The sequence below is a fragment of the Anopheles stephensi genome, chromosome 2, assembly GCF_013141755.1.
Source record: "Anopheles stephensi strain Indian chromosome 2, UCI_ANSTEP_V1.0, whole genome shotgun sequence".
Lineage (NCBI taxonomy): Eukaryota > Metazoa > Arthropoda > Insecta > Diptera > Culicidae > Anopheles > Anopheles stephensi.
Genome location: NC_050202.1, coordinates 19,033,636 through 19,046,781, shown reverse-complemented (window position 1 = coordinate 19,046,781; position 13,146 = coordinate 19,033,636).

The window sequence follows — 13,146 nt, the reverse complement described above, 5'->3', positions numbered from 1 at the left end:
ACACGTAATGACTTAAGGAAAATTACCTATAATTTGGCTAACGCAAACAAGATAACGAGTGAAAACTTGCAGATGGTGTTGCCAGTATACTTAACTTTAAATAAAACTAATATTCTCAGTGGCAGATGAACGCGTTCAGCCGTTTTGGTTTGCATTTTGCATACATTTAGGCGTATTTGCTCTCAGAATATATAAAGGATGCATTTCAGACTACAAACCCTTTACATTTATGTTTTTGTGTTTTTTGGTTTTACACGTAAAAAGTCCATTTATACATTGTAAACTCTAATTTTATAAATGATTTTAAATGAGGCTTTATTGCTAGCTTTCAACGAATGGACCATGTTTTTATTTGAAAAATTAATGAAATATTACCATAAACTTTTTACCTTAAGCTTTAGTGCTAGGAATACAGTAGGGATGATTTGTTTGAGTTATATTTCACTTTACTTTGATATTTTCTTCATTATCTGCCTCCTGCCACAAATAATATGTACAAAAACGACACTCTCTTCTTCTTCTTTCTTGGCCTTACGACCTCTTGGGTCATGGCTGCCATGTTTGGCTTACGAGATTAATTGTTATCGCATGGCTGGATAGTCAAACCTCACTATGGGGGGACAGCCCAGATGAGGCTTGAACCCCGGTCCTGCCGTATGAAGAAGCCCTAGAACAAGAAATTACTGTTAATTCTATTTTCTGTCTGAGATAAAAACAGTGCAAATAATATTAATTTTTAAGGTTTATTATTTTTACAGCACATGGGAGGCTTTGCTTCAAATTTTATCTCGATCATAATGTATAAATTTAAAGCCAAATTTTCAGCTTGATTTTAAGGAAAAAAAATCACAACAGTGATTTTTAATCTTTAAAGAGGTTTAAAAAAATATTTTGTAGCATCCCTGATTACTCGAAGCCAGCAAACATGATACTCGCTGGATAATCGTTTTTATTGAGGTATCTTATATCGCAAATGTTGGACAGTTTTCGGAAGGTATGAGGTCCACAATAATTCGGAGAAGTCAACTTTGTTATATTTCCTCCACCCAGCAGTGAGCTGTAACGATTAGGTAGGTAAACTGTCAACCAAAACACATACCTTAGCTAGTACTTCCAACTAGAAACAGAACATGTGTCTCAACGCCTAAAGATATACAATTTATTTTTGAATTATCACTTTGAACGCTGTACACGGGCTAGGGAGTTGTTTAAATAAATGTAATACTCATATAACAAAACTGATTATTCATCAAGGAAAGCAATACAATCATGCCGACTTTGTTGACTTCCTTGGCCACTCTTCTTCTTCTTCTTCTGTGGCACTACAACCTCGAGAGGTCTCGGCCTGCCATTTCTGGCTTTCTGTGACTTAATTTTACCCGTAGAAAAGTAGTCAGCCTTTCGTACGGGGAGGCGGGTCTGGATGGGATTTGAACCCCGGCCCTGCCGTGTGAAGACCGGCGCCGCTGTCGCCTCGGCCACCGGACCGCCACTCAAAGTAGGATAATCGGCCCTGCGTACAAAAAAACAACCTGAAAACGTTGATCGTTCCATGTGTCGCAAAATAGGAAGCAAAATATTCTAGCTACAAACTTCAAAGCTTTTAACTTAGCAACAATCCTAACTTTATTCAATTTATCGTCAACTGGAATGTGTTAATGAGGAACAGCAATACAAACGACATTTATTTGACAGCAGTTTAACGTGTTTAACGTTCACAACAAGTGGGCGCAATCCAACCAAAACCTTTCCATCCCGATTCCCGTGCCCTGCCGTATCCAATTACACCGGTATCAGCTACGGTAGTGGACTTTTATTAATTTGCAACTACTTTCAAACTCACTACATTCACTACTTGTTAGGTTAAATTGTAGAAGAAAGCTCTTTAGCCTCCATACCAAAAGCCTGCGCTACCTTCACAGGCATTGCCCTACCAGCATTATTGGGTTCCCTTTTCGAGACTATCCTAATCCCGACAGCCCATCACCCCCATCCAACTACGACCGGTTCCGGATCCGGTATAAATCTTCCATTTAAGCACTGAACTCCCACACACACACACACGCACCACTGAACACAGCCCCACCATACTGCTTCTGGGAGTCTGCAGGGCCAGCTCGCTTGGATCCGTCCATCCTTCGGAGAGAAAACTTTTGCTTCCCTCTTTGGACTGGCCCACCAGTGGACAGTGAATCGAATTACCTATACCTTCTCGATACGCTGTAAAAGAAAGCGATGCTAGCACACCGTAACCACCCCGGCACAAGCCATCGTTAAGTAAGCGGAGTTTACGGAAGCGATCGAAACGGTGGCAAAACCCCCGAGATACAGCTGTAGCAATCGAAGACACCGGAACACCGGGAATCGAATGGATGGCACTGTTTTGTGCAGAATGAAACTGAAACTTGCAAACTGCAATCGATGAAAATCGTCCCACTGCTGGTACGGATCGGCAGGAGGCAGAAGAGACAAAGCGTCAGGATTGCCTTCGCTCCAGTCGATTCCGAACCGGTGACACAAAAGTTGATGTAATTGATTTCAAAATTTATCCAACCTTCGAGTTTACGCCGCCAGAGTAACCTGAGCCCCTGAGCGTCCAGCGCCCTCACTCTTCAACATCTCGATAATGGATTTGTGGTTTTTCAGATCGGATACTGTCTCGGTTGCACACGCCACCGGGCAACAGTGTTGGCGTTGCGTAATTGCACCGCTGCAGGCTGCGCAGGAATCAGGGAGGTGAGAAACTTTTCCAACACGAGATCGGTTTTCCCTTCGGTACGCCGGTGGTTGTGGTGGTGGTGGTGGTGATAGTGGTTCAATCGTTTTACAAGCTGTCGGTACCGTGTCATGATAAGCTGGTGGCGAGAAGAAGATTACGCGTGAACCAAAGCTAAACCGTAGAAGGTCACCGGGTTGCGATGCAATTCCGTGCCATTCGCCTACGATGGCACGAGTAATTTCATTAGGTGATGGGTTGCGGGCAAACGCTCCAAGAAACGTACCAAGAGTTCCTGGGGGAGGTTTTAGGATGCACCCGGAACGTAATGAAAGCGTAGCGAAATATTAATTTTAACTTGCGACGTTATTGAGGTGCAGCAATAACTTTTGAAATGTGCAATTTAGCTGCGGTAGTTTATGGAGCGAGCGATAATACACTTATCGCGACATTGAATTGGTTTGGAAAAACGATTGACACGCTTGGCGAATGACTGCCATAAAGATAGTTTGGATTTAAATGTATTTAAATGCTCGATTACTTTATACTATGGTAGCACTATTACAGCACTCTTGAAACGATCGAGAGCATCGCACAGTGGCATAGTGGCATATATTTTCAAATATGATGGTGTTCGCCTAAATGTATGCTTTTTGCACTTCAACCAATAAGCAACAAGCGAGTTCGATAGTTCCAAGAGCAATTGGAGCGATTGACTAACGTTTAGTTTTGTGTTCATTTTCGAATGAAAGCTATATATAATATGGAAGCCAGTTATACGTAGATAGCTGTACGGAAAATGATATGGAAAATGATAATAATGGTCACCAGAACGATTTTTCGTGGTGTGAGAAATCGCTGATGGTTTGGGTCTCGGACACGTGCTTTAGTAATTTGAGTTAGGGTTGTTTCTGTAGCTCAATAAGGTGCGTACAATTCGATGGTTCGACTTAGATCATGGTCGGGACCGATTCTCTTCACAATTCCCAATTATTGTCATTATTTCGCCTAATCTTAGTTCATGATAACACATTGCCTACCGTTAGGCGCAAACAAGGAATCCTTTATAAATTAAATCGTTTAGTTGTGCAACTATGCTAAAGGTGAAATTCCTGATCACGTACATAATGTGATAACATTTGAGAGAAATTTACTATGATTTTACCTGTGTTTTTAACTAATGATATAGCATACTCTCTCGCTCTCTCTCACTCTTTTTGGTCTAACGACCTCCTGAAACTGGACTAGACGAAACGCAACTCTAGACCTGCGAGTTGCGCTGTGAGTTGCGCTGCGAGTTGCACTTCATCTAGACCAGCTTTTAAGTCATGCCTGCTATTTCTGGCTTACTTAACTTAAGAATACCACATCTTTGAAAGTCAGTGGTCAGTCCATATTACGGAGGAACGGTCCCGGTTAGAATTCGAGCCCTTTATGAAGACCGTCGCCCTTATCACCTCCACCAGCGGGCCGCCTCCCTTGTATAAATGGTAAAGTTACATGAATAAATGGTGAAAAAAATATCTTACAAAAACATAAAAACTTCAAATCAAAATGAATCTAAATTAAAAATTGCAGTTCACTACTTTTTTATTCAAATATTCTAAAAGGACGATTCAAAACTAAGTCTACTGTTGGATTGTTCTTCTATATCTCCACACCGATCGGGGCACACTTTAAGACTTACAAAAAGAGCTCAGGTTTCGTTAAAATGTTTAAAATTAATTCTACTTCCTTTTCTAATTTGATCCAAACGCTTTTGCTCAAAATATCCTTAATGTTGAATATTGCCTATCTGTAGGCGCAATATGGTTCAATCCTCTCGAACAGAGGGTGCTATAGTAAATGCAAAGATAAATATGTCTAAGATACCCATAAGTGAAAATACAGCGTCGGGCTGTATTAACAACAGGTATTTTAATTAATCGTTCTCGAAAACTTTGTAAAAACGTGATAATATTTACGTGGAATTATGTAAAATAATCAATCGATTTCTGAAAGCTAAAGAGGACAAGGATTTTAATTATCTATTATTACAGGATCATGTTAAAATATGTCTCAGCTTCTTCAAACACCATTAAGATTCAACAAGTTTTAATTTGTTTACATTAACGCCTAATACAAATTTTTCCTCAAATTCGTGATGAAACAGTAGCTCACTAGTGTTTCCAATTATCAACTTGTTTTATTTGTTACTGAACGGCCCGACTGTTTATCTGAATCATTTATTTATTCAATTTATTTTAATTTGTTGTTGCACAGGAAAAGGCCAATTCAAAGCTCGAATATCAGACCAATTTATAAAAGCATACATAGCTCCAAATTTCAACTACCTCTGCGTAACTCACTATTTTTCAGGCCTCACTATTTTCAGTTGAATTCAATATGCAACAAATAACTACACAGATCTTGATTTATTGATCCATGCAATCCACCTTGAAGTCACTCCCGAGTAACACATTCCTGGCCCCTAACTAACCGCAACCAACATCACTCGACGAAGCGCAAGCAACAGCCAATGCCGATAAAGACACAACCGAAATGCGTTAACCGCATCCAACCTAAACAACCACAACCGCGAGTGCGCAACACACACCGTACGTGCGTACGACAAATGGTCCCCCAGTGTGTTTCTCGGTGGTTTTTTCGCGACCCGATACCCGATCACCCGCAAGGCCTAATGATGTCAAATTTATTGTTCATAGAATTGTCGTTAATTATGGCAGCTAGCGGTTGGGCCGTGCGTCTTTTGCCGTAAATGGTTAACGCAACGACCGGAGCTGCCGTGCCGTAGGTGGCATCCACCAATAAACGGATGATTAGGACGGTTTCATCTGGCCAGGCTGCTGCGAGGCTGAACGGTAAAACGGTGGCCCAAAAATGGCTCCACTGGCCTGGCCCTATATAAACTAAAACCCCGGGGGTGGCTACTTTTTAGCACGGGCACATTCAACATCCCGGAGGGTAGCAAAATGAGATGTTTGCGTAAATCGGTTAACCGTGCTGCGCTGGAATCGGTGCGGCCGGGATGGGCTATTAAGAAACACCTGCTACACTGAAGCATGGAGTGAAATTTTGTAAAAAAGGGCGCCATGAATCTACTGGCACAGAACAAGAGGATGGAGGGGGAGAAAGTTAAGGGCCACCCAAAAATATAGACGCAATCAATTAAGTGCAGTAAAACTTTGATGGAGATAATAAAGTTTTATTAAAGTCCGCGGGGTTATTTTATCTACAAATCTAGCCTTCATAAATCTCGCAAGCCAATTCTTTAAATTAATAAAAAAGAGCTTATTGGCTAATTAAAGCCATCTTTTGTTTATTTCGAGTAGCTCTCATGAAGTGCTAGACTAGAGCAGCATGAATACATGGATCCATTTCTACTGCTGGAAAATGCCAAAGCAGCAAGCTTCCTTCTTCTGTCTCTTATTTGGCTCTCCCTATAACCTCGAGAAGTCTTGGCCTGCCCTACTGTTTTCCCTTGACATAATTTTATCCAAGTAGCTAGATAGTTAATCCTGCGCACAAGGTGGACGGTCCGGACGGGATCAAGCCTTCTTACCAAGTCTTATTCAAGACTCCTATGTATGGCTTTGGGGCTCCTAAGGGGTCCTTTGTCGTTAACATCACTATGAGGTCTATCGAGATAGATTTAAGAAATTTCTCATGATCTTTTAAATGTATTAGACAACTGACAGGGGCTATAACAGCGCTTGTCTTCACACGGCAGGAACGGGCCTTAAATCTTATCCGGATCACCTTCCCGTACACGGAACTGACTACTTTGCTGCGGTTAACATCAAGTCACAGAAAGCCGGATTTATCAGGCCGAGACGTGTCGAGGTTGTGGTGCCAAGAAAGCAGAAGAAAACAACTGACAAGAATTCCTATGACATGAATAAAATTTGAAGTATATCACTGACCCCCAACTAACGCGTAATATTTCGCCATTTTAGACAAAGAACAATATCAAGCACAATTGTGATTATCCCACATGATGAGGCGCTGGAATTGGCTCTTTGTCTAAACCGTCTTTCAAAAGCCGACCAATATTCAATTCTCACGAAATATTTCCTTTTCTACCTATGGGATTGGATTATATTTAACAACTAGATTTTGTACTTGTCACAAAATCTTTTACAATTTAAACTTACCATCCTATCAACCGCATTGTGTTTAAAAGCAAACATTGGTAAGCTCATTTTGCTATCATGTTATATACTGATAGATCATTGGAAACATGCAGACGGGAGCCTTCTTTGCCACGAGCCTTTCCTGAGAAGCAATGGCCCGTTTTAAGTATTATTTCGGATAGGACCAATGGTCCTTTAGATCTCAGAATAAAAAAAAAAAATTAAGTGAAATTGAATCCTTCTCCCTCATGTGAGAGAATTTTCATGGATAAGCCAATCATACAATATCATCTGATGGGCTCACTTCGAAAAGGCAATTTGATCCTACTGTCAGAACCAGAAATGGACCTCATATTTAAGGAGTCTTAAGTTTTTATATCAATACTTAACACTAAACAATATTCCCGTTGCATCAGTACTCAATACAACAACAAAAACTCCAACCACAACTTCGATACCGATTGTTATATTATTTTGCTCGTATTCTAGTTCCTGGTATGCTGATATTCCAGTTCCTAGTATCCTGATGAATCAGTGTTATTTAATCTAAATTCTAAACTTTGATTGAGTTCGGTGAGGATTATTTGTTGATGGAGAGCAGAAATGTGAGTAATAGAATTACTGGAATCAGCCCACCACAATTGCTTCCAGGAAAGCATGGATTTCAACGCAAAATTATTATCGTTTGCTCGGTTCAGCAGCATAAAGAACCTCAACGTTAAATCTGATTGTGTGCTCCATTTAAATCCAACAATCTTTAATTAACCTGAAAAACCTGTAGGTCGTGGGAAATCATTCCAATGAACCAATTCTAAAATCCTAATCCTTCAATAATTACAGCTTGATTAATGGTAGCCAGACGTCATGGAAACGTTATTCTCGCAATTGAAATGCGCTCGTTTCGGAGCGCGTTTTTTCTACCCTACCGTACGGTCTCAAATGACCGAGTTTAAATCTCACACACGCAACAAAATTTGTATCACACTACAGCGCAAAAACCCCCGAATAAGGATAAGCGATACCCCCGACAATGTGATACGCACCCTGGGAGCGATAACTCAGCCGTCCACCATTGTTGCATCGATTGGGACTCCCCGCTTTCATTCGCGCTCCTTTTTTTCGAGTTGGATCGGTCGATGCAATGACGCTACGATACCCTAAGGATAACAATTTTCACCATCACTACAGCCAAAGCACAGCGGTGTGACACAAATTCGATACCCCACGAGTCGTTTCAATTTTCACCACAATCAACCAGACCGGGTGCTAGCGATCCCTGAAGCCAACCGAGCTGCAGACAGACGAGACAGTAATTCCAGCATCAAAAGAAAGCAGCCGTGAGCGAAAGTATCATGACAGTGCGTTGGAGTATTGCGTTGCTGGAAGAGTTGCCCAACGATACCCGAAAGTTGTCCGATTTGCGTTTTACATGCTTCACGTGCACGTGCAAGAAAAAACTGTAGAAGGATACACGCAAAAGATAAACTTCGTCATCTGCCGAATCACCCACCTCGCTCACGTGTCTGAAGAAATAACAATGAAGGTCCTACACAATTCTAATCACAATTCGCAAATACCTTTCTCTTCTCAGGCAGACACGCGTACAAAAACTTTTCTCAAGTTTATCATTTGTACCTTTCGAAATTGACAACCCAACTTTTGACGACAATTGTGATGGCTGTGTTTGAAGTTAATCAGCTATGTTTGTTGAAAGTGTTCCGCACGAGCTGACTATTTTTTTATAAATACACTCAACACGCACATCCGGCGATTGAATGCGTTGAGTAGCCAAAAGTTCCTTTGCTACTTAATGTTTGTGTTCGCCGAAGCCCTCACCTTTGCTCCAATGGATGGGCGAATGCTCTTGCTAGTGTTATGCGTAAGACAAACATTAACTGCATGAGAACACCCCGTTACCGATGGTGGAATCACAGCCACCGGTCGTCCAATGCTCACACACTTCCAAAAAACAGTCAAGTCCTAAGCGTTTTGTTTTGTCTACCGGGATCCGTATTTGACTTTTTTGTCACTTTGACGATCGTTTCGACGAAAAAAATTGAGCTTGGGCCCCCTTCATTCGTTCACCCCAAAACGAACTGTTTCGCTGATTCTAATGAATGGTTGCTTATGCTCTGCGTACTGCAAAATTATTGCGGGATTGTAGATGAACCCCATGAGGCTTACAGGCTTCTGTCCATGAGTAGAATAATAATTTTCTAAGCTCCAATAATCCATATCAAGTTTGCCATATAACAAACTACTGGATTGGGATTGTGAATCAGGCTAGTTGAACTTCTACTAATAATCCACACGCATTCCAACATGCATCAAGAATGTGAGTCAAATGGAGACGTAAAATTAACTAGAATAGAGTAGAGTTATATACAGCACGTAATGGAAAGCTCTGCCTAGTTTACTCAGTAAGATGCAGTTCTTCTGAGAAATATTAGTGTATTAGGAGTGTCTCGGTGTCATAATGACATCCATCTTCGAATCTAGCCATCTCGGTCCTGTTGAAGACTGCATCAACGACATAATTCTAAGTGATGTTCACTTTACTCCTAGAATAATCCAGTACGATTCAAATGCCTGGATAAATTCTCCAGAGTCAGACGACCAAGCTCGTTCAATGAACTTACCTACACGCAACGCCAGAAAACTCTCGGATCAATTTCCTTTAGAACGCAGTTGAATGATTTCCATCAGCTTTCTTTGGTTTGGTCAGCTTTGAAGACCATTCGGATTAACTATGATAATTGATTGCTCGTTAAAACTGAACATGCTAAGTGATAGATCCTTAATTTGATGATTACAACTCATAGCATATCCCATCCGGACCGTTCCCCCTTAGTGAGGACTGACTATCCAACTACGTGGTATCTTTAAGACTAGTAAGCCAGAAATGGAAAGCATGATTAAGGGGGACGACCAAGTGGTAGATGCGACAGTGGCGTCGGTCTTTACACGACAGAACATTGGTTCAATCTTCAAATCTAGTAAGCCAGAAATGGCAGGCAATTCCTTAAGAGGTTGTTAGTCCAAAAAGAAGAAGAAGAACCCGTAGCAGGGTTACTTCATTTAGACATCCTCTTAAGATTTTGCTCAAGTAGAGCAGTTCTAGATGCCCTTCTCTGAGATTCCATTTCTACGCTATAGCTTTGTAGGAACATGTGCTCCGTAGAGGTGAACAGCCTAACTGCTGTAGCTGTCCAAGGTATTGGTGTTCTAAATTAGTACTTCTTATCTTGGCAATCCTCAGTGACATCTTTTCCTGCGATATCCTCTTTTCGCACATGACTCTAGCATATTCGTTCAGTAATCTCCTGAGATAAACTCCTTAACCAAATTCTTCGTTGAACCATGTTAAAACTAAGGCGCTATAACAATCTGACAATAGCCAGTAGCTAATTTGAAGCTCCTAATTTGTTCTCGAATTATTAAATAAAAAAAAATGACTATCGCCAGGTTGGTGCTTCTAACGAACTTGATGTCAAAAATCATTCTCTAGTTGTAGTAAACATCAACATTCATGAGTCCAATTTAGTTGGATGTTATTGGATGATCTTTTAGTCACTTGTAAAGATTTTCTAAAGCCACAAGATCAAATCCGTTTGAACCACTCACAACGACGATATCTACAACAAATTCTTAGCTGTCTTCCTAATACACAAACCCACTTCTAAGAACTACCAAAATGGTTTCTCTATCTACCAACAGTGGATCAATATTGACATGCCCCATAATTAAGTGCGTACATTTATGACAGCCTTCACAAATGGCAGTGCGCAAACATAAGCTTCCCTAACGGATGCCCCAAAACCTTCCGCTCGAGCGAAGTTACAACCGTACCTGGCAAAAGGTTTCCAGATAATGATTATCGTGTTTTATCATTTGCTTATCTTCTTGCTCAATGTCTCATTGCGATTGTGTCTGCCGTATCTGCAGCTTCTTGCAACCCATTAAAGATAGAGAGAGGAAGAGAGAGACAGCACCCAGCAAGACGAAGCGTTTGGCAAAATTTCAAACCACCCGTAACGAAATGAGGTAATTAAAAATGTCTCAATAAAACTTCGATCCCGCTCGTTCGAAAGCCTTTACATTTGACTTTGAACTTCCGCCAGAATGTCTGTTCCTTCGCCATCCCCCGTTCCTCCTATTCTTTTCTGTTTCCACTTCCGGTCGTTGACTTGTTGCTGCCGTGCTAAAGTAAAGTTTGGCATTTTATGTTGCCTTCACCCCCCATCGTCTGCCCCCTTGTTCGGCCCAACCACTTCCCATAAGACCTTCACGATGGCCTACACGCTGATAACACAGGTTACCAGCGCTGAGAGCTCACGAGCTTTTGGCAGCGGCAGGTCGGCAACTTTATGTCGCTTCCCTTGACCGTGCCCCGACAAATTTCCGCAAATGGTCGGCAATAAAAAAAAAACCCTTCCCGATGTGGTGCCCCGGTTGCAGTTCGTGTGCCTGGAACGACTTGATTACGGCGCTGCATGGGCGGTTTCTTGAACCATCGGGAGGCCCGGAGGCCGTTTGGCAGCTACCAGTTGAAGCATGGTTTTAATGTGTACTCGCAAACGATTTACCTTTTGATTGTTCTTAAATTGAACGTTCATTAATTTGCCGTTTTTGTGAACATGGTGTGAGTTCAGCCGGGTTTTTGATTCCACCTTCACAAATTACTATCATTTAACAATGCGCTCCCCCATTTAAGGTCTGCCCAGGAAGGTCAATTGTGGAACTTTTTTTTCTTGTTGTACTTCTGATTTCTGTCCTTCACATCGTTATTTCGTTCTGCTTCTAGCTCAATCCCTCTCACTTTATGTGGTTCCAATTCATGGCGATGTAACCTCCAATTTAACCGGTGCCGCTATGTACCAGCTTTTGATGCCCGCATCCCGCAACTTCGTGCACACAAAACCGAACGCGTACCGAAATGGACTAAGAAGGTCATCTAAATTCAGTGCCAAGACCCAATTTGCTTTGATGCTAGCCAGGAGTGAACCAATTTGCATCCACTGCAAGAGGGAAAGGAACAAGCGTTGCGCTGCAGCTTTAATGACCTTTGGTTATGTTATTGCCGGGTAACAAAGGGATCCTTGCCCAAAGCGGACAACTGCTTGCACGTCCAATCTGCAGATAGACTAGCGAAAATAAGTAAGTAACGAATAACGAAACAGTCTAGTGTAGAAGGTTGTTTGGTGCTTATGGGAAAATTTGGTTTTTAGAGTTGAAAATAAGTTTCAATTCTCCTGAATCTTTGTATAAAATGAAATCTTCTTCTTCCTTGGCACTACAACCACGAGAGGTCTTGGCCTGCCATTTCTGGTTTCTGTGACTTGAAATTACCCGTAATAAAGTAGTCACCCCTACGTACGCGGAGGCAGTCTGAATGGGATTTGAACTCCGGTCCTGCCATGTGAAGACCAGGGCCGTTATCGCCTCGGCTACCGAACCGCCCCATTAAATGAAATCAATAAAAGAAATAACCTGTAATGAAATTATTATAATCAAAAAATCGTTGAAAGTAATTCAACAGTTTTTTGGGAAGTTTATAAGGAAATATGTTTAAGAATCTGGAAAAAAAATTTTTTAGTCCTTTAAAAGGCATCATACGGTGGTGGACACATAAATGGGATCATCCAATATTGTTAAATTGAAATGTTGTAGTTTTTATGGGGCACAGATATTCTACTAATCGACGAATCGATTTCTTTTTGCACATTTTGTATAAATATTGGGAAATATGACATTTATGATGATTTCTTTAAAATTTCTTTTCTTTTTTAATCTTGGCCAAATTAGTGACACTAGGAATAAAATCACGTCAGTTATTATTTCATCCTTTTTTTAACTTTTATTTTAAGCAAAATCTAATTTTTAATTTTTTTTTTCACCTTCTTATTTTTTCAAGATCAGAACAATGACAAATTTGGAAATATAAACTCAGATGGTGGAGTTTTTCCATACTTTAAAATGGTAATATCTTTTGTAGATATTCAAAGCAACAGTATCTCCAATCAATAATCAGGGTTTTTTTATAACACTAACCTCGGAAGGTCTCAGCTTACCATTTTTCAGGTTTCATGACTTAAATTGCCCGTAACTGGAAAGTTTTTCCTCGGTATTAAAATGGTTTTAAAAATATGTCCATCACTGCATTTTGTTATACAAAATCATTCAGGGGGGGGGATGGCATCTATTCAGACTTTAGCAAAAAATTCATCTAGTAATTCTTCTTAATAAATATAATACACATACAGTTTTGTTACACACTGTTTACAGCTTTGTGAAGCA